The following is a 19,065-nucleotide window of genomic DNA, read 5'->3' as shown; positions in this document are numbered from 1 at the left end:
AAAAAAAAAAAAAAATCAGTAACTGTTATGTAATATTTTTAATACTTACTAGCTTGTCAGTATAATGTCATTGTGAATGCTGTGCAACCATGCAAAATAAGTACATTTAAACATAGGGATTCAGATGACTTTTTAGTCATTTAATGAGCAATAGGAATTTTTGGAATTTCAAGGAAAGTGTTACCTTACCAGAGGACTTGCTCTGTATTGCTAGGGTAATATCACTGAGGAACAGAGCAGGGCGTGCAACCTCTGCAGGGAGAGGCCTACCATTGCCATGGCTGCTTAGAAGGAAGCAGCAGCAAGCAGGCATGAGAGGCAGCCTATTGCAGGGGCTGCAAAAGAAAAACACAGTCCATGGCGCTTAGGGGAGGGAGCATTCGTATCCCAGGTGGACACCAGGGGAAGCGCCTGAGGTTGCTGGTGGTTTCAGTAGGTGCTGAAGGCCATGAGCCATTTTAGCTGGTGCACATGGGGAAGGGAGACAAACATGACGTGGGCGTTCCTGATAAAGGAGGCCACCGGAGTTGAGGGTTAGTGGTAGGGAAGAAAGGAGCAGCTGTTCAAGTTGTGATCAACTGGAGTGTGCGATGTAGTCCCTGGAAGAGAAAGGGGCTTGGGCCCGTATGGAACACTTTGATAGGCCAAGTGGAACCCTGATTTTGTGAAAGTTAATAAACTGGTGCTTTAGAAAGGTCGGTCCAGGAATGGTGCCTAAAGTCATTCAGAGAAGGTAAGTTATTTAAAAGGAAAAGTGGTTAAAGCCTGTTGTAATTCTCCAGGAGGAAGATGCTGAGGGTCTCTACATTATGTCCATTGTGGTGAGGGTGGAAAGGAGGGCCAGATGGCAGAGATATTGTCAAGACCGAGGCCGGCTGAACAGCAGGGATAAAGGAAAGAGTGGCCATAAAGCCACTAGCTTGCAATGCATATAGTATAACATTCAAGGGCCAGGCATGGTGGCTCACACCTGTAATCCCAGCAGTTTGGGAGGCCAAGGTGGGTGGACCATTTGAGGTCAGGAGTTCAAGACCAGTCTAGCTGACACGGTGAAATCCTGTCTCGACTGAAAGTTAAAAAAAAAAAAAATGCTGGGTGTGGTGGCTTACGCCTGTATTCCCAGCATTTTGGGAGGCCGAGGCAGGCAGATCACCTGAGGTCAGGAGTTCGAGACCAACCTGACCAGTGTGAAGAAACCCTATCTCTACTAAAAATACAAAAATTAGCTGGGCATGTTGGCATGTCCCTGTAATCCCAGCTACTCAGGAGGCTGAGATAGGATAATCGCTTGAACCTGGGAGGCGGATGTTGCAGTGAGTTGAGATCATGCCATTGCACTCCAGCCTGGGCAACAAGAGTGAAACTCTGCCTCAAAAAAAAAAAAAAAAAAAGTTAGCCAGGAGTCGTCGTGGGCACCTGTAGTCCTGGTTACTTGGGAAGCTGAGTCAGGAAAATCGCTTGAACCTGGGAGGTGGAGGCTGCAGTAAGCTGAGATCGCGCCACTGCACTCCAGCCTGGATGACAGAGCAAGACTCTGTTTAAAAAAAAAAAAAAAAACGATCAAAAGGCATAAATGTATACAGGATGAAAAATCAGCTTCTCTCCTGTCTCTGTCCTTCAGCTCTTACCTGGTCTTAGACATTTCCTTATATATGTATGTATATGCATAAACTGCATTTATATTGCATTTCTAAAAGGTGTCAGGTACCATTCACACTCATAGGTATCTTGCTTTTATCCTTTAACAGTATATCCCACAGATACCCTATGTCAATACATGTAGAGGTGCCTTATTCTTAATTTACTTAGCCAGTCCCCAATCAATAAAAATTTGTTTCCTGTCTTTGGCTTTTGCAAATTGTTTAGTGAATATAATACTCTCATTCAGGCACCATTTTGCACACATACAAACAGGTGTATATGTAGGTTTAAATTACTACTTGCTGAAGTAAAGGATATATGCATTTAAAATGATAGATATTGTCAAATTATCTTCTACAAAGGTTTTTACCAGCAATGCCTCTTTCTTAGACCCTTACTGATCGTGTTATCAAACAATTTGATCTTTCCCAAACTGCACATTAAAAATGCTAATTGTCATTTCAATTTGCATTTCTCTCATGAATGCTATTGAGCACCTTGTTATAGCTTTCAGAGGCATTTGTAATTCATTTCGGGGGAACTTCCTGTCATTAGCTCATTCTCATTTTGCTATTCAGAGGTTGGACTTTTATGGAATGCTGGTGGTGGTTTCTAGTAAATCACTATTCTGGAGTTTTGGTGGATATATTAAGGCTTCTATTTTATTAAAAGTTTATTTGTGTTAAGTGGGAATTTTAACTTTGGTCAAATGTCTGGGGAGTTGATGGTATGTTGTTTCTCTTGATCATAGGACAAATTAGAGAAATAGATTTCCTATTTTGAATTATGGCGTGTGTGCCTGCTGTCCACCACCTGCTCTGGCTGTGGTCCAGCGTTCTCTCCATGGCCCCTGGGTTCTGGTTGTTAATATGTTATTTGGGATTTCTGCATTTAGATCATAAATAGTGCTTACGTTTTATATCTTATTTATCACTGGAACTACTTTTCAAAGATCACCAATCACCTCCTGGTGATTGCATTAACACTCCCTCACCTTGTTTACTGTCTTCCAACCCCTTCCACTCATCTGTGGCATTTCGCACCCTGACTAGTGTTCTCATTTCACCTTCTTGAAATGTTCTCCCTCCTCTTCTGTGACGTGAAGAGCTGAGCTCTGTGGTCTTTGGTGGCTCTTCCTCCTCGCAGCGCTTCTGTCTTCTGCCCAGAGCCTCCCTCCATGACCTTTGGACTCCCACGATCACTGGCGTGGGCCTGTCTCAAGCATTGCTTAACATGGTCATCTGCATGGCCTGCCATAGCCTGGGACTCAACGTGTCAGAAACAAACTCAGTTGTCACCCCCACCCTGAGTTAGCTTCTCACTCAGCCTCTAATGTTCTGTTAAGGATCCTCGCTCCAGCATGTGTGGAGTGCCTGCCATGTGCCTGGCTCTGAGAACCCAGGTAGCAAGGAGAAAAAGTAACAGCAAAGGGGGCAGGCAACAAATACAGATTTCAAGAGACTTGAAGCGAGAAAGAAAAGGCCACAGGTTGGAGAGGGAGAGGCTGACAGGAGCCTTATCTGTCTGAGGTGCAGAAGCAGTCAGGGTGAGAAGCATCAGATGCAGGGACCGAAGAGGCCAAGGGAGCAGTGTCCAGGAGGCGACTGAGGGGAGTAATAAGCCGGAGGAGGAGTCCAGAGGGAGAAGGGGAGGAAGGTGGGATCCAGAGAGACTGATGGGGGAACACCAGCTGCTGGAGGATGAGGGCTGTGCTGAGAAGAAGAGTGGGGTTTGGTTCTTGAGGAGAATAGACATTTTAAGTCCTCTGAACATTTTTCTTAACGTGTATTATACCTTTGTGAGCAAAATGCTGTTCTCAGCTACTTTTGAGAGACTCCTAAAGTATGTGGGAGGATGCGGAGGACCATGGAGGTTCATCTTTGCACGTGGTGGGTACTGACAGTTATTTCTTGAATATAAGGCTGCATCAGCAGGTGCGTTCTGTCTTCAGGGAAGACTGCTTTTTCAGTCTCTCCATTAGCAGTTCCATATCAGCAGCTTTAGGGCAGGTAGAGAAGGAGTTCATATCTCTTGAAATGTCAAACCATTTAGGTCAAGTTTCAGTGTCTCTCTCAGTGATGTGATCTCTGTGGGTGGTAAGGGGCCATGAAGCCCAGCTAGCAGTCACCCTCAGCACTGCTGAGAGGCCTCGTGGCATTCCCTGGAATTCCTCAGTCTTGGGTGGTGCTGCTTTGCACGGGGCTGCTTCTCTCCAGTTGTTTGCCCCAGTTGTTAAGTTCATACCTGTGGAGAATATGGTTCTTCCACTTTGATCTCTCCTTCCCACCCACAGTCTCATACACCTGCCTAGAACACATTTCTTCCTCCGTTTGCATCATAACATTTCAAGTATGATAGCCGTGCCCTTCTTATGTCTCTTTCTCCAGGATAAAGGTAACCTTTTTTGCTCATCCTCTAAATACTGATTTCCAGACACTTTAATTCATAGGCCTGCATTTAGTACACTTTAAGTTGAACACTGGATTGATTGTTGTCAGTGGGGTCAACACTGACGCCTTTTTCCTAGATACAATTATAATCTGACTGTCCATGTCTCCTTATAGTATCTTATGGTGCTTATCCTAAGGGCACTAAGTTTACACTTTTTTTGGAGACAGAGTCTCACTTTGTCACCCAGGCTGAAGTGCAGGGGTGTGATCTTGGCTCACTGCAGCCTTGACCTTCTGGGCTCAAGTGATCCTCCTGCCTCAGCCTCCCAAGTAGCTGGGACTACAGTTGCATGTCACCATACCTGGCTAATTTTTACGTTATTTGTAGAGAGGGGTTTTCTCCATGTTGCCCGACTGGTAACTCCTGGAATGAAGTGATTTGCCTGCCTCAGTCTCCCAAACTGCTAGGATGATAGGTGTGAGCCACTGTGCCTGGCCAGTTTGTACTTCTATTCAGAATATAAAGTGCTTTTTCCTACCCATGCTCTATCAGTCTGTATGTAGAACTAAATTACATATATGTGTATGTGTATTATATACATAATTATATATAATGTGATTTATAAAATACATGTATGATATGGGTACCAAATACATTAATATCATATAATTGTGTATATAATGTAGAACATGCATACTATATAGTTTATTTTTATGTATGTGACACATATGTTGGCCTGTGTGTATGTGTGTGAGAGAGAATAGTTTCTATAGGTTGAATAATTTCCACGTTAATTTTGGTGCCACTGCAGAATCTTTCTGAGAGTGATAAACTCCTCCTGGGGCCTGTTCCCCTCCGAGCCCAGACTGCAGAAAGCCTGACCTCGTCAGACCTAACACGGGAAGACTGGCTGCACTTGTGGCCCCGGGCCTGGCCGCCTGTGGAACACAGAGCATGGCCATTGCCCCGTGGCTTGACTCTGTTGAGGGCTGCCTGTTAGCTCCAGCTTTACTGTTAGCCTGGCTAGCTTTTTAGGTGAAGAGCCAGAGAAGCTCAATTTGGTTTTGGTGTTGATTCTTTCCAAAGCAAAGCACATTTTCTGGGTGTGATACCGTGTTCAGATTTGATTTTCCATGTTGAGCCCGAGGCATTCCTTTGCCTGACTTGGCTTCTCAGTTCTGTTTGTGGGGATCTGGGCTGTAGACATTTGCTGTGGACCTTGTGTCAGAGGTGGCAGTGGTGCTAGTGGGGAAGGGAGAAGAGAAACGGTGGAGTGGTCCTTGTTATCATCCTGTTCTAGTGCTCAGAACTTCTCACGGAGGTGTTTTCAGCCCATCCCATGGCCCGTTCCTTCCTGGCTGCACTGTTTCCTTTTTCTATCCTGATTCTCTTTTTGGCATTGAGAGTGGCCATTTTTCCATTGCCTATTTCCTCTTGCTCTCCCATGTCCCTGAAATTAGCCTGCCCCTGGCCTGGTGCGAGCCCAACGAGGGGACGTTTGGGCTGCTGTTCCTTCGTGCTTTCTCCCACCTCGTAGCCCTTCCCCGTCCCACAGAAAGTCTTAGAGAGTTGGTCTACTTTCTGTCGATGCTGCTCCCTTGGAGGACCTTGTAGAGTGCCACAAATTCTGTGTCAGAAATAGCTCCGTTTATTTGAATGATTGGATGTCAGCCTCTTCCAGAAAAACACTGTTAGTACATACGGGGAATTCCTTAAGATGCGGAGCTCTTCAAGTTGCTCCAGCCCCATGTGGCTCCAGTTGTTTTTTTCAAGAGATGATTCGTCTTTGTGGCCACACTTGGGAAATTTAAAGCTGTTCACTCTACTGAAGACAGAGGCTGGGGATGAGGAAAACAGTCACAGAAGCCTCTGATTATTATTAAGGTAGTGCAGGTATCTGTCATGTTCTCCTGTAATATTTTCTCTTTTCCTCTCCCTTTCGTCATCTTCCTTCCTCCCACCTGCCTTGTTCTCCGAGCCCTCCTCATATTTATCCAGGGAATGTCGCTGCATCCAACACGTTTGTTCCCATGTTGCTCATTGGCAGCGTCACAGCCGGGACTGGGTGACAAAGATCTTCTCCTCTGGGTCTTACTTTCCTACTGTGCCGAGTCCAGTGATGATCTCTCATGTTTTGTCCAGCCATCTGCCCTGAGATCTTGCTGTCTGCTTCTTTTGATGTTTCTGGTCAATAGCTTGAAGTGACTTCTTTTTTTTTAAACCTCAATGAATTATAACAAAGCAAATACCCTGACCATCCTAGTCAAAAAAGAACATCACATATGCCATTGAGCTTCTCCCAAACACCAATCCCTCCTGCGTTCCAAGAGGGAATCACTATCAGAACTCTTGGGGTCATCGCTTCTTTCTGGAGCACCTTTGTTTGATAACTTATTGTGAGGTCAAGGTTGTTTTGTTACTGGAGGAAGGTGTCCAGGTTCTTGGCGTTTTGAACAAAGAATTGGACAAAAAGCACAAACAAAGCAATGAAAGAAAACCACAGATTTTGAAAGTACACTCCCCAGAATGGGAAGGGGCACAAGCAGGTGGCTCAAGAGGCCAGTTACAGAATTTTCTGAGATTTAAATACCCTCTAGAGGGTTCACATTGGTTACTTGGTGTACGCTCTGGGTAAATGAAGTAGTGGTCCACGACCAGTCTGATTGGTTGCGGAAAGGGACCAATGAGAGGCTGAAGTGAAGTTGGTTACAAAGTTACACTCCTATGCAAATGAAAACTTGGCCTGTGACTAGTCTGATTGGTTGCAGGAGGGGACTAATCAGAGGCTGAAGTGAAGTTACAAGGTTATACTCCAGTGCAAATGAAGACTTGGCCTGTGACTAGTCTGATTGGTTGCAGGAGGGGACCAATCAGAGGTACTTTCAGTTTTTCATCTACCACATGGAGAAGAGTGGGGAGAAGTAGGCTCTGGGTCTTTTGTTACTTGGGCATGGAAAGTTGGGGTTTTCCTTTTGATTTAGTTGTAGGAAGTCAGTGTGAATTGGCCTTAGGTTCCCTGCCTCCAAACCCGATTCTCCTGCCTCAGTTTGAATTCTTGTACCAGAGAAAATCCAAAACAGAAGGAATGCCACTCTTTTGTGTTCATGGTTCTTTTTGAAAGCTAGTTAGAGAGTGTAAAATTTTCAAGATTGATATTAAATAATGGTGCTTTAAAGTGTGAAATAGTTTTGGACAGAAATAAGAAATAGCTTACTGTGTATCACATTTCCTGAAACTACCAGAAAGTTGACTTTTGGTATATTTTGATATCCAGAACCTTCAACAGAAGTCTTAAGTCAATGACATTTTACCCCCATTGATCTGTTTTGTACCGACTCTGTGTGTGAGGGAAACAGTAACAGTTGACAACTCAAGCTTCCTGATACAGAGGTTTCTCTAGGTAGGTAGTTCGCTTTCTGTACAAAGCTGGCAGGCTCTGTGGATGAAAACCATAATATCTCACAGATTGCATTTAAGTTACCTCTGAGATTGCAAACTCCGTGGGAGAAAAGATCAAAACAATTTGGGTAACTGTTTTAAATTGACAACTTAAAATGCACAATATGTTTATTTCTAAATTTTCAAAGTTAGAAAACAAGACAGCCTATATTAAATAATATAGGAGTTTTTAGTTTCTCCTCCCACCACCCAAGATGCTGAAAGGAAAGAAGGCCAAGGGAAAGAAGGTGGCTCCGGCCCCTGCTGTTGTGAAAAAGCAGGAGGCCAAGAAAGTGGTGAATCCCCTGATTTTGAGAAAAGACCTAAGAATTTTGGCATTGGACAGGACATCCAGCCCAAAAGAGACCTCACCCGCTTTGTGAAATGGCCTCGCTATATCAGGTTGCAGCGGCAGAGAGCCATCCTCTATAAGCGGCTGAAAGTGCCTCCTGCTATTAACCAGTTCACCCAGGCCCTGGACCGCCAAACAGCTACTCAGCTGCTTAAGCTGGCCCACAAGTACAGACCAGAGACAAAGCAAGAGAAGCAGCAGAGGCTGTTGGCCCGGGCCGAGAAGAAAGCTGCTGGCAAAGGGATGTCCCCACTAAGAGACCACCTGTCCTTCGAGCAGGAGTTAACACCGTCACCACCTTGGTGGAGAACAAGAAAGCTCAGCTGGTAGTGATTGCACACGACGTGGATCCCATCGAGCTGGTTGTCTTCTTGCCTGCCCTGTGTCGTAAAATGGGGGTCCCTTACTGCATTATCAAGGGGAAGGCCAGACTGGGCCGTCTAGTCCACAGGAAGACCTGCACCACTGTCGCCTTCACACAGGTGAACTCGGAAGACAAAGGCGCTTTGGCTAAGCTGGTGGAAGCTATCAGGACCAATTACAATGACAGATACGATGAGATCCGCCGTCACTGGGGCGGCAATGTCCTGGGTCCCAAGTCTGTGGCTCATATCGCCAAGCTCGAAAAGGCAAAGGCTAAAGAACTTGCCACTAAGTTGGGTTAAATGTACACTGTTGAGTTTTCTGTACGTAAAAATAATTAAAATACAAATTTTCCTTAAAAAAATATAGGAGTTTTTAAAGTAGAATATGCTTAATATGGAAAGTAGCTCAGTTTTTCTACTTGAAGGATAAAAATTCTAGGTTGACATACTCCTATTTTGATGACCTGTGATTGGTTGATGAGCTCAACTTTAGTTGGTAGTATGTCCCTTTTATCCCCCTGGGGGTGGTTTTAGATAATTCTAGAATGGCAGCACTGTGTTAATCTTTGGTTTGTTTGTTTTCTCACTCTGTCCTCTAGGCTGGAGTACAGTGACACAATCATGGTTCACTGTAGCCTCCACCTCCTGCCAGCCTCCCACCTCCCACCTCCTGCCAGCCTCCCACCTCCCACCTCAGCTTCTCGAGTAACTGGGATCACAGGCACACACCACCATGCCCAGTTACTTTTAAACTTTTTTGAAGAGACAGGGGTTCACTATGTTGCCCTGTCTGGTCTAGAACTCCTGGGCTCAAGTGATCCTCCCACCTCAGCCTCCCAGAGTGCTGGGATTACAGGTGTGAGCCACCATGCCTAGCCTGTGCTAATCTTACAAGGAAAATTTCTTTCCAAATGTCTTCTTGAAGCATGTAGTGTATATAAGAGTCTACCTGTATTTTTATTACTTTCATACACTTCAGAAATAGTTGTAGAAACTTTATGGTGCAATGTGCATTTACCATGAAGAACAGGCTTTGTTAACATTTACCTAATAAGTACCTAGTCATTCTGATTAATTCAGTCTTGTTGACATGATGTAATACAAGATCTAACCACAAGAAGCTGGTGCTTAGCCTGGATCCTTTCATTTGTCATTGGGATTTTAGTAGGATGCTGATTTTGAATAAGTTGAACACCTTCTAATCTTTTTTCCAAAATCCAGTGCTGCTTAAAACGTTTCTCTGAAGGTGAGGTCCTGGAGGGTTCGGCGGGAGGTGGGTGAAGAGGCTTTAGAGGCCAATGGTGATCCCAACTTCCTAAACTATCCAATTTGGGGAAAAGAATCCTCTTGATTTTTATAATTTTTAAGAAAATGAAGTCTGAGATCTTTCTTATGAAAAATAATTATTTAGTCTTTCTGGTACTGATAATTAGTGAGAGATTTATCAATCCTTTTTACCCTTAGAATTAAATATTGAATAACTGAGTGGTGGCATATGACTATGGTCTCGGCTACTAGGGAGGCTAAGACGGGAACCCAGGAGTTTGAGGTTAAAGTGAGCTGTGATTGAGCCACTGCACACCAGTATGGACAGCAGCAAGACCCCATCTCTTTAAAAAAAAAAAAAAAAGAATTAAATATTGAATATTTTTGATGAAGAATCAGATTTCTTTATGAGTATTCATTTGTTAATTTTACAAAGATGTGCTAATTGTTGCATATACAGAGACTAGTGAGATATACTATTTTCTTCCTCCAAAGAGTGCATAGTCTGTAGGGGAGACTGATAAGTGATCAATTACAATAAAAATCTATAATATGGGTGATCATATTATAGATAGGTAGACAGATATGTGCTGTGAGGTCAGAAAGGAGGACCCAGACAGATCGAGTCAGAGAAGGTTTTCTCAGGAGGGTTGTCAGAATGAACAGGAGGTAAGCAGGTGAAGGGGCTGGGAGACCTTTCCTTGGCTGAGGGAACTATGTTTGTATGACACATGTGTCTGTATGGTTGATGTTTCCAGGGAGGTGGTTGATGACAAGACATGAGATTGGTCAGGTATTCAGGAAATAAATTATGAAGGCCAAAGACTTTAGATTTTTCTGAAGAGTCTTAAGCAGAAAAGTGACCTTTTAAGACTTGTGTTTTAGATCATTTTGACAGCAGCCTGGAGAGCAGGCCAGAGGCACGTGTGTGAATTGGTGGCAGAGAACTACGTTTGTGTGATACTTCTGGTAATCTCGGTGAGAGATGATGAAGTCTTGAACTGCCAGCAATAGACAAAATGGAGAGATGGACAAATGCCAGAGTGATTTGGGATTTGGAAGTAACCTGATTGGATATGAGGAACTGAAGAGAAGGAACACTAAAGGATGCCTCCCAGTTTTCTGGATTGGGTACTCAGGTGGTGGTTGGTAGTGTTCACCCGGGTAGTAAATGCACAAGGTGGTATTAGATTTGGTTGTGTTGAGTTTGAGGTACCTGAGGGACACCCAAGTGGAGAAGTCCCGCATAGACAGGTGCACGTGTAGCCTGGAGCTTTTAAGGGAGACTGGTGTTGGAAATACAAATATTTAGGAGACCTTGGTGAATAATTGGTAATTCAAGCCTATTATATTTGTAGGTAGATGAGACCAAAAAAGGGTGTGTAGTAGAGGGAGAAGAGGACCAAAGATGGAACTCTGTATTGAGTGATAGGGATGATAGAAGATCCTTAAAGAAGATGAGTGGGAGAGTTCAGGGAGGTGAGAAGGCCAGAAGAGAGGCCACAAAAACTGATGGAAGGCACAGTTCTGAAGAGGGTACAACCAATGTGCAACCAATGGCGGCCAATGCTGCACAGAATTCAAGTAAGAAAAGCACTGACAAGTGGCTGCTGGATTGAGTAAATAGGAGGGCATTGGTGACACTGTTGGAAATAGCTCCAGTGCAGTGGTAGAGAGAACCCAGAATTCGCTGGGTTGAGAGGTGAATTGCAAACAAGAAGTGTTTAGTGTTTATGTCTCAGTGCCTTCTTGGGAAAGAAAGACACAAGGCCGTGAAAGAGGGGGTTGAGCTATCAAGAGAGGATTGTCAAGAGAGGGGGTGCTTTTTGTTTCAGTAGGAGAAATTATATGTTGAAGTGAATGAGCCATGAGGCTTTGGCCTAGGCCAGAAAGCTTCTGCTTGCATCCACGTAGGATGCGAGCAGGAAAGATGGATGCTAATGCAATTAAGGTTGCATGTATGCTGGGAGGGGAGGAGGTGGGGATGGAAGGATTATTACTTGACCATTCTGTATACCTGCATTATAAAAGATGGCATTTAAAGCCACAACTAGGCCGTGTGATTTTTGTGGTGAAGAGACTGGATTCACTACAGGAAACTTGGATGATTTATAAATCTCTAAACCCCAATGGGAGAAAAGTTATTACTTAATAATATCATAGATATTCACTTTTACTTAAAGAATCTTGTTAGAAAACAAATTAGAAACTCCATGTACCATTTTTTTGGTTGTTGTTGTTCATCGATCAGAAGGTTTGTTCAAATTATATCCCTGTCGCTGGCATTTTGGAACTTGAGGACAACAGAACTGTTACAACAGGAATTTTTAGAGTCAATTTTGACCACAGTGAAGTGGCTGTGAAGGCTGAAGGTCAAGAACATGATTGATTGGGTGATTAGAATTCCTTTTAAAGCAAATTAGAGGTGGCAGGTCTGCCACAGGTGAGAAGTACTGCAAATAAATGAATCTCATTATCAGATAAAACTTCTTAGATCATCAAAAAATAAGTTTAATGTTTAAAACACACACACACACACACACACGAACGAATGACCTGCATATGAATTCCTGTTTGTGATTATTATGCAACCTAGCATCTAGCCCGATGTTCTATATAGTTATAAATAATAAAGAGGTATGTTTTATAATTTTAATTCAGGAACAAGTGCCCTAATTGTGAAATACATTTATCAGTTCAATTTAGCCACTTATTTGGGGTCTTCTTGATGATTGAATTGGTGACTAGGCATTTGAGTTTCGGATTCTTGGTGTAAAAGGAGGTGGAGGGGCAGGAAGGAAGCCAGGACCAGTGTTTAGAAAGGGAAAGGAGGAGTAGAGGACAAAGAATGGAGAATGACGTGTTTGTGGTGGTGTGTAGGGGAAACTCTCTAACTGTTTTTCCTGTACACTCATACTACGACAATCATCAACACAGAAGAAGGCTTCTGTGACCAAGTAGCAGGCACCAGTTGGGTGTCCTCTGATTCAGTTCTGACACTCTTTACTCAGAGATCGTGTCAGATCCCGCAGGTTGCGGGCTCAGTCCCCGTGACTGTCCCCCTCGCTCCCCGACGGTCACAAGTCCTGGCCTCCTGACCCTCTGACTGATGAGTTCCTCTCTGGGTGTGATTAATTTGCTGGAGAGGCTCACAGGACTTAGGGAGAAACTTATGACTGCTGGTTTATCATAAAGGATATTACAAGGGGTACAGATGAAGAGACGTGCAGGGCAAGGTATGGGGGAAGTGGTGTGTAGCTCCCACGCCCTCCCTGGGTGTGCCACTCTCCAGGAACCTTCACGTGTTCAGCTATCAGGAAGCTCCCTGATCCCTTTTGCCTTCGGTTTTTATGGAAGCTTCATGACATCAGCATTCCTTCCCCCAAAGTATAGGGTGGGACTCTCTCATGGAAGGATCTTAAGACTCACTATCAGAAAGCTGGGGGAACATATAGCAAAAGGAGGGCAGGAGGTCAGAGGCCTGCCCCTGAGGCCTGAAGCATCCGACATGGCCTAACACACCCACAACAAGGGCTGTAGGAGTTATGAGCCAGGAACTGTGGGCAAAAGCCAACATACCACTTAACACCACAGATGGGGGGTGTGTCTCAGTCTTGGAGAGTGGCGTGAAGCAGCAGTCTCTGGAGAACTAGTATTTCTCAGGAACTAGTACATGCTACACACCAAGCTATGTGCCTTCATACACATTACATCCTCACAATAACCTAGCAAGGTGGGCATTGACATTATTTGAAGTTTCAAAGGAAGAAATGAAAGGAGGTGAAAAGATATTTTTAAATTAAATAAAAATAGTGATGATGATTGTTGTTAGAGTTAAAAATTCTTTCAATTGTAACTGATGGTGTTATTCTTTTTTTTTGAGTCTTAGGTGTTTGAGTCAACAGGGTTACGATTGGCTTTGAAGCTGGTGACCTTATGCTAGCTGAACTCTCCTTTTGTGTGTGCTTGGAAATTTAATAATAAAACATTTTAAAAAGGATCAAGCAAAGAAATCAAATAGTTTTGGTAAAAAATGATAAAAATGAGAGAATGTTTATGAGTAGCAAGGGGACTTTTTTCTCTCTTCTATCAGATCTATACGATAACCATAGTCTTTGAACCTATTTTTGAGCCAAAATTATTAACCATTTAGGAAGTAAAGACAGCAGACTAGGTTGTTTTCAGTGGGTCGTCTTAGCTTTATATAAGGTGAAGACTCCGTTCAGAAATAGGTGGCCTCTTCATCTTCATCCTGTTGCAGTGGGAGTTTTCTCTAAACGAAGGAGTGTTTACGCTGGAAAGAAGCCCAGGGCTAGAAATGTTGTGTCACAGAAGGTATATAGCTCCAAGGGGGAGAATCGGAGTTTAGGCAGTGAGCATCTTTTCACGTAAAACACTGTGGCAGGGACTGTGGGGAGCTACAAAGGCGGGAAGGTAAGATAGCAGTGATATCCACAGAGGGCTTACTGTGTGCCAGGTGCATGCTAAACACTTCCCGTATGTTTAATCCCCACTGCAACTCTAGGAGGTGGGCACTATTCTTTCTCATTTTTTTATTTTTGCTTTTAATTGTGGTGAAATGTACAAACATAAAAACTATCATTGTAGGCCGGGCGCGGTGGCTCAAGCCTGTAATCCCAGCACTTTGGGAGGCCGAGACGGGTGGATCACAAGGTCAGGAGATCGAGACCATCCTGGCTAATACGGTGAAACCCCGTCTCTACTAAAAAATACAAAAAACTAGCCGGGCGAGGTGGCGGCGCCTGTGGTCCCAGCTACTTGGGAGGCTGAGGCAGGAGAATGGCGGGAACCCGGGAGGCGGAGCTTGCAGTGAGCTGAGATCCGGCCACTGCACTCCAGCCTGGGCGACAGAGCGAGACTCTGTCTCAAAAAACAAAAAACAAAAAACAAAAAAACAAAACAAAAAAAAATTATCATTGTGGCCATTTTTAGGCATACAGTTAGCTAGCATTGAGTACATTCATGGTCTCATATACCATCACCAACACCCATCTCTAGAACTCTCTCATCTTCCCAAATTGAAACTCTGTACCCATTAAACATGAACTCCCCATCCCCTCTCCCCCAAGCCTCTGACAACCACCATTCTACTTTCTGTCTCTGAATTTAACCACTCTAGGAGCTTCGTATGAGTGGAATCATACAGTATGTGTCCTTTTCATCTGGTTTATTTCAGTGAGCATAACGTTTTCATGGGTCACCCATGTTGTAGCGCGTACCAGAATGTCCTTCCTTTTTTATGCCGAGGAGTATTCCGTTGTCTGGACAGAGCACGCAGTGTTTCTCCATTCATTCAGCAGTAGACACTCGGGTTGCTTCTACCTTTTGGCTATTGTGAACAATATTGCTGTGATCTTGGGCATATAAGTATCTTTTCAAGATCCTGCTTTTAGTTATTCTGGGTACAGATCCACAAGTGGAATTGCTCGATCATATGACAATTCTATGTTTAAATTGTCAGGAACCTCCGTACTGTTTTCCACAGTGGCTGTACCATTTTACATTCCATTTACATTTTACAGCAGAGCACAGGGGTTCCAATTTCTTCACATAGGAGGTAGGTAATTATTTGTCTTTCAGTGTTACAGCGGAGGAAGAGTAGCACAGAGAGGTTAAGTGAGCTCACATTGCTAACATGTGCAGACCTGAATCTGAATTTGACTCCAGAAGCTTAACTTCTGTGACATACAGGTAAGGTGAGGCACAGAGAGTCCAAGGGGCGTGACTGAGGGCCCCTGCCTAATAGCATCAGTGATTCAGAGCCTGCCTTCAGAGTTCATGTCGTGAAGGACTCGTAGAGTTCGCTCTTTTTAAATAAAAATTCTCTTAAAAAAACTAATTTTGGCCTGTAATCCCAGCACTCTGGGGGGCCGAGGCGGGCGGATCACTTAAGGTCAGGAGTTCGAGACCAGCCTGGCCAACATGGTGAAACCTCATCTCTACTAAAAATACAAAACATAGCCGGGTGTGGTGGTGGGCACTTGTAATCCCAGCTACTCAGGAGGCTGAGGCAGGAGAATTGATTGAACCCAGGAGGCAGAGGTTGCAGTGAGCCAAGATCGTGCCATTGTACTGCAGCCTGGGCAGCAAGAGCAAAACTCCATCTCAGAAACAAAAAATAAATAAAAAACCAAAAGAATAACAACAGGAACAACAAAAACTAATTTTCACATATTTTTATATGACTTTTTTTCCTGGAATGTATGCTTTAAAATGTATGCTTTCCAAATGTATGCTTTAAAATGTTCTTGTTATGTAAAAACGTCGGGGCCGGGCGCGGTGGCTCAAGCCTGTAATCCCAGCACTTTGGGAGGCCGAGACGGGCGGATCACGAGGTCAGGAGATCGAGACCATCCTGGCTAACACGGTGAAACCCCGTCTCTACTAAAAACTATAAAAAACTAGCCGGGCGAGGTGGCGGGTGCCTGTAGTCCCAGCTACTTGGGAGGCTGAGGCAGGAGAATGGCATAAACCCGGGAGGTGGAGCTTGCAGTGAGCTGAGATCCGGCCACGGCACTCCAGCCTGGGCGACAGAGCAAGACTCTGTCTCAAAAAAAAAATTAAATTAAATTAAAAAAAAAAAATAAAAACGTCATCTTTAAAAAGTCTGTCGTATTTTTGATTTCCCTTTTATTTAAGATTTTTGGGTAAAATTTTGCCTTTAAATAATTGGAAGCAAATATGCGTTGGTTCCTGTGGAGTTTTTAAAAACATCTCCACTCTGCCCATTCCCATCAGAAGTTTACTTTTAAATAAAACCAAGCAACAGTATCTAAAGCTGGATATAGGTTAGGGGAAGCCTGAAGGGCATCAATGGTAAACACTGAGGACTTCTAACATTTAGATAAAGTGAATTTTGCAGCTTTATCAACAGAGGGGCAACAGCTAAGAAACCTACACATTTGTCTGTATTATTTTTGTTAAGAGGATATGCCTTTTCCCTCAGTCACAGTGGGGCTGCGTGGCCTTCTGAAAATAGCGCCGCCCCTGGATGCCGCCGCTCTGCTGGGCCTGTGCGTCACTTCATGTCACTGTCTGTCTCCACTGCTTCTTGTATTGTTGTCAGGGAGATGCCTCTTGAAAATACAGACTGAGTGGCGTCCTGGACCCTGCCTCATCAGGGTTGCATTTTAAGGCTGGGAAGCCGGGGTGTACATGGTCTTCAGCCCCACTCCCGGGGCCCCTTCTGGGACCCTGGGATTTGTTTAAAACTACAGAGCTGTATCTGTGTAAATTTTTCTTCTATAGCAGCAATGGCTGTCTTGGACTGTGGCTTGTACAGCGCACCATCTTAGCTGGTGGTTTTAGACAAACACTTGCTTTAGACAAATGCTTCTTGTCCCAGCACATCAAGGGCCCATGATCTTGCAAAGAGGAACTCTCTGACTTGGAAGATATCTTTAAAATAGTCTCTAATTCAGTGGTTCCCAGCTATGGCTATACACTGCAGTCCACCTGGGGAGCTTAGAAAAACAATGATGCTAGAGTCTCACGTCCAGAGACTCCAGTGTAACAGATTTGATGTGGGCATTGGTCAGTGGGATTTTTAAAAAGCTTCTGAGATGATTCTAATGTGCCATCAAGATGTGGGACCACTGCTGTGATTTCTTTTTAATACCTTGTTCTTTGGGCTTTAAATAAGATTTTTACTGTCAAAAGATACAAAAATACCAGGAGACAGAGGTTGCAGTGAGCTGAGATTGTGGCATTGCACTGCAGCCTGGGCGACACAGCAAAACGCCATCTCAAAAAAAAAAAAAAAAAAGGAAAAGACACAAAAATGTCTTTTCTTGTCTTAGGGTGTCCTTATTAGCTGAGATTGCTGAAATTTATTCCTTACGTATGAAGGGAATTTCTTCTATTTTGTTAATTTGTGGTGGAAGATCATTTTTATGTCTTTATGGAGTATGTTTTTACATTGAAATGATACGGTGCGAGTTGCTAAAAGATAGATCTAGTTTACTCTGCAGAGCCTTGCAGTTTGGAAGATAAAGAGCAACTGTTTGCTTGCCTAGATTTCAATGCAAGCTTTAGCTCACTTTGGGTTTTGATGGCAGTTCCATTTCATAAACTGAAGACTATATACTCGGTAGACACCTGTGCTGATATTTCTGAGAGTTCCTGAAGGTTTCTCATTTAGACTGCCATTTCCTCTGGTGAACATAGTTATAATGCTTCCTACACTCCTGTGTATTTCAACACTTAGCCTCCTTATTAAATTAGAAAATCTAGGTGTATCTTTGAACCATACAGTCAATCTGAGAGTCTTTTGGTTTCAAGGAGTGCTTTGTCCAAGCCCCTTCCGGGACCCTGGGATTTGTTTAAAATGGCAGAGCTGTATCTGTGTTATCTTTTCTTCTATAACAGCAATGGCTGTCTTGGACTGTGGCTTTAAGCTTATTTGGTTGAAAGTTCATCAAAGTTTGGGGATGACACTTGGGGTTCAGGGGAAACAAGTATTCTCTTTGCCTTGCTTTTGTTTAAAAGATGAGTTTAGATGTGACATGTTGGTTTGCTGCACCCATCAATTCGTCATTTACATTGTGTATTTCTCCTAATGCTATCCCTCCCCCAGCCCCCCACCCTCCAATAGGCCCCGGCGTGTGATGTTTCCCGCCCTGTGTCCAAGTGATGTCATTGTCAATTCCCCTCTATGAGTGAGAACGTGCAGTGTTTGTTTTTCTGTCCTTGTGATAGTTTGCTGAGAATGATGGTTTTTAGCTTCATCCATGTCCCTGCAAAGGACATGAACTCATCCTTTTTCCTAGTTCTCCAGTTTACAAATTACAGGACTTCACAGTCTCAATAGCCACATAAGCCAATTTCCATAATAAATTCCTTTATCTATTAAAAAAAAGATGAGTTTAGATATAAAATTTTAAAAATTTGCCATTTTAAAATTTATATATGAGAGCTCTGTCAGTAGTTGGAGCAGAAAGTTTAGATGTCAAATTTAAAAATGTTTTCATTTTTTGTTTTTTATTTATCTATGAGGACTCTGTGAGTAGTTAGAGAAAGGATGTATGATCCGTGGTAGATTTCCTGCTGTGTATCTTTTAGAGCCCTCACTGAGGGCAGAACGTGATTGGATTACTGCTCCGAAACCTTTTTTGATACAGGTAGAACAGAGATACGTGTGTCTGTGTGTGTACATGTAAGTATATATAACATAAGCATATCCAAATATTATATCTGTTTATAGTCATACATAGCTGCTGATTCAGAGTGACACAGTGGAAATTCTTCCTGACCTTTGACTTGGAAGGGACATCTGACGCTGATCCTTACTTTTTTTTTTTTTTTTTTTCAAAGAGAAGCATGTTTGGTTTGATACGGCATTCACATTTAGATAATTTCACGACGGTTGTGGGGATTGGAAATGTAGCTGTCTTCTCACTTTTATGCAGATTTTTCCCTTAGTTAATTACTGAGGTGACAGGTGTCTGTGTGGAGGTGGTGGGTGGGGCAGGGAGCACTGTTGGATGAGGGAGACAGATTGCTTAGATAATAGTCATAGGCATCTGGTCATTTCCTCTTTCTTTCTTTCTTTCTTTCTTTCTTTCTTTCTTTCTTTCTTTCTTTCTTTCTTTC

The 19,065-nt window shown here is 43.4% G+C and overlaps 1 protein-coding gene and 1 pseudogene across 7 annotated transcripts in view; both read left to right on the top strand.

Annotated features, from left to right (window-relative positions):
• Nucleotides 1-19,065, top strand: part of FARS2 (phenylalanyl-tRNA synthetase 2, mitochondrial) — a 521,198-nt gene that overhangs the window by 32,878 nt on the left and 469,255 nt on the right. The window lies entirely within an intron of this gene.
• On the top strand, nucleotides 7,671-8,543 carry LOC111548585 (annotated as a pseudogene). The gene has a single exon (XR_002733473.1). The product of XR_002733473.1 is annotated as a 60S ribosomal protein L7a pseudogene (transcript).

This window comes from Piliocolobus tephrosceles, chromosome 5, assembly GCF_002776525.5.
Source record: "Piliocolobus tephrosceles isolate RC106 chromosome 5, ASM277652v3, whole genome shotgun sequence".
NCBI classification, from domain to species: Eukaryota; Metazoa; Chordata; class Mammalia; order Primates; family Cercopithecidae; genus Piliocolobus; species Piliocolobus tephrosceles.
This window is presented reverse-complemented; position numbering and strand designations above follow the sequence as displayed.